Source organism: Tachyglossus aculeatus, chromosome 17, assembly GCF_015852505.1.
Source record: "Tachyglossus aculeatus isolate mTacAcu1 chromosome 17, mTacAcu1.pri, whole genome shotgun sequence".
Lineage (NCBI taxonomy): Eukaryota > Metazoa > Chordata > Mammalia > Monotremata > Tachyglossidae > Tachyglossus > Tachyglossus aculeatus.
The window spans coordinates 13,939,517-13,942,524 of record NC_052082.1 but is presented as its reverse complement, the minus strand read 5'-3'; the positions used below and the strand labels follow the sequence as shown (position 1 = coordinate 13,942,524).

The 3,008-nt window shown below is 42.8% G+C and overlaps 1 non-coding gene across 1 annotated transcript; it reads left to right on the top strand.

Annotated features, from left to right (window-relative positions):
* Nucleotides 1–678: 678 nt before the first annotated feature.
* On the top strand, nt 679–816 carry LOC119939761. The gene has a single exon (XR_005454724.1). It is a non-coding gene; the product is annotated as a small nucleolar RNA SNORA7 (small nucleolar RNA).
* The last annotated feature ends 2,192 nt before the right edge of the window (nt 817–3,008 follow it).

Here is a 3,008-nt window from a genome sequence, read left to right as displayed (position 1 = left end):
TTATCAGAGACCTCTTCCTTTACAAACATCCCAACTAGAGGTACCCCTTATTCACTAAAACACCAGTTTATTTTTAAGACAAACCCAAGCAATGAACTGCCTTTAAGCTTCACTTTCTAACAACACCAAATTCCCAGGGACACCAGCGAGTTTGAAATAGTGTTGAGCGTTAATTCTGTGACTTTAGAACTGAGAACCTGTGCAGAGGAACTGATTCTAGCACTAGTGGCTTGCCCAAAGTCACTCATACTCTCTAGTCCCCAACAGTCATGTGCCCATTTGCACAGAGTCACAGTCATGGGTGAGGTCTTCCCTGGAAAGCTTCTGAAGATAAAAATTGTGGTTCTCCCTTTCGAACATTTGTGGAGCAAGTACTGGCTGAATGCATCATGAAGATCCCAGATAAGGCAGTGAGCTCATGAGCCAGGGAGTCCTCAAACACATTTTAGATGTGGTGGTCAAAATATCCTTTGGCAGAAAATAGGAATTGAAAATATCTGAGTGGATCGTTCCCAGAATCTTTCTGAAGCTCATCTTGGAATCATCAGGCCAAAATCCCAAACCCCAGCAATGCAGAAAACAGTAAATTTCAGCATACAAATAAAATTTATTTGGGCGCATCTGGCTTTGAAGAGACAGGGAAGCTATGTCTGATTTTGTGACTATTAATCATTTGATCACCTCTCAGGGTCACACCTGGAGAGTTTCCAGTACTCTACCAGTCTTGATTACGGGAGGGAGAGTCAAGCAGAGGCATATCCATTCCATTCTTAGGTTGGGCAGTGGCTAGCCAGTGGAAGGCAATCTGCTACAAGTCAAAACTCATCCATGTTGGGCAGCAGCAGCACGGGAGAGAGTCGAGGGCAGACACTCAGGTTTACTGCGTGGAAGGAGGCAATGGAAAACTGCTTCTGCATTTTTACCAGGAAAACTCTGTGGATACACTACGAGAATGATTGGAGATGAGGTGTTCTGGGAGAGATGTGTCCATGGCATTCTATGAATCGGACATGATGACACCATAAGACAATGACAACAATCATTCAACCCATGGTATTTCTTGAGGGCCTGTGTGCAATACATTTTACTATAACCTTAGAAGAGTAGAACATAAGTACAAGTTGACCTCCTTTCCCTCAGGGGAGCTTTCAATGTAAGGGGAAAGGCAGGCAGGTAGAGATTATGTACAAATAGCAGAAGTGTAGATAGAGCTAGGATGCAAATGGTAGTTACAGGAATAAGGCAGAAGAAAACAGGAGAATGAATAGATGGATAAACAAATAGCATATATAGGCTGGTAGATGTCTCTGACCTTTTATTGATGCCTATATAATTGTTGAGGATGGGTATAAATACCTAAAAACAAAATACCATTAAGCTCTAAGGAGGATGTTGGATGGGTGGGACTTCATTTATTCAGTTGTATTTATTGAGCGCTTACTGTGTGCAGAGCACTGTACTAAGCGCTTGGGAAGTACAAGATGGCAATTTAATGGGGGAAGCCATCCTGGAGGAGGTGCAGTTTCAGGAGAGGCCTTATCAGGGGGGTTTGTTTCCAGCCCTCATTAGGGTGGTGATCAGTTTGGCCCTAGTTTACCTCAGAAAATACCTCCAGAGTCAGGCTCATGGCCCTCATCATCCTGGGAAATGGGATGTCAGGCAGAGAGGCTGCATTCCTCAGAAGGACCCTGCAACAGGGCTTGCACATCTGTTAACATTTTTTGGCAAGGTATTACATGGTAGAGAAGCAGCTAACCACTTAAAGCACTATTTCCCAAAGCGCTCTAACTTTAATAAATCTCCATGACTGACCAATAAAATCCTTTCCTCCAGATAAAAGAATCTCAGAGCTGTGGATTTTGTTCTTTTAGAGAGGAAGGCAAGAGATTTTTAAAAAGAATGTTTTTCTCTTTAGTCATTTATGGTTTTCCCAGCCTCTTGGACAGAAGTCTCCATTATCATCTTTAGAGCTTTGCATGCAAGGCAAAACTGATTCCATTTGGCTGCTTACTGTATTAAAAACCATTAAAAAGGAATGTTCATAAATCCTCCTCTTGGTTAGGTAACAGTTTGGATCAGGAATGTGCTCCTTCTCCAAGGAGACAGATACATTTTTTAATGGTACTTAAGCGTCATCTATGTGCCAGGCACTGCACTAAACACTGGGGAAGATGCAAGCGACTCAGGTTGGACATTGTCCATGTGTCACATGGGGCTCATGGCATTAATCCCCATTTTACATGTGAGGTAACCGAGGCACAGAGAAGTTGAGTGACTTGCCCAAGTTCACGCAGCAGGCAAGCGGCAGAGTGGGATTAGAACCCATGACCTCCTGACTCCCAAACTCAGGCTCTTTCCATTAATCCATGCTGCTTCTCTATCTGAAGGGGAGGGCATTCCAGGCCAGAGGCAGAATGAGGGTGATATAGATATATTTTATAACAATTTAGAATGTCACACTTTCTAGAACTCCTTATTAATTGTTTTTTATATCAAGTCCTTATTTTCTGGTCAGCGAAGTGTAATTTCTAATTCATCACTAACGTCTACTTCATCACAACAATCACATCCCAGTGGGCTGATGAGGGTTGGTTGACGGTTAGGTAAAGCAGACTATTGTGACCTTTCCATGACCTCCCCTAGAACTTGGATGGAAAAGCTGCAGAGAAGTTGAGACTGCAGCTCTGCTGTGATTCTTCATGAGCTCCGTGAACATAAGTGATTCCACGTTTGCTAATGGATATGGACCTTCCTCTTCTTTTGAGCATTGTTCTACCCACTTTTTCTAGAGGAAAGGTAAGTAGCCAATACCACTATTTTTTGTCCACGTTTGCATTGAATTGATCCAAAAAAACACAGCACGGACTTTGTAAAATCTCAGTATGTGGATAATAGAGCATGGTCCTGGGAGTCTGAAAGAACTGGATTCTAATTCCACCTCCACCCCTTGTCTGTTCTGTGACCATGGAGAAGTCGTTTAATTTCTCTGTGCCTAAGTTATCTCATCT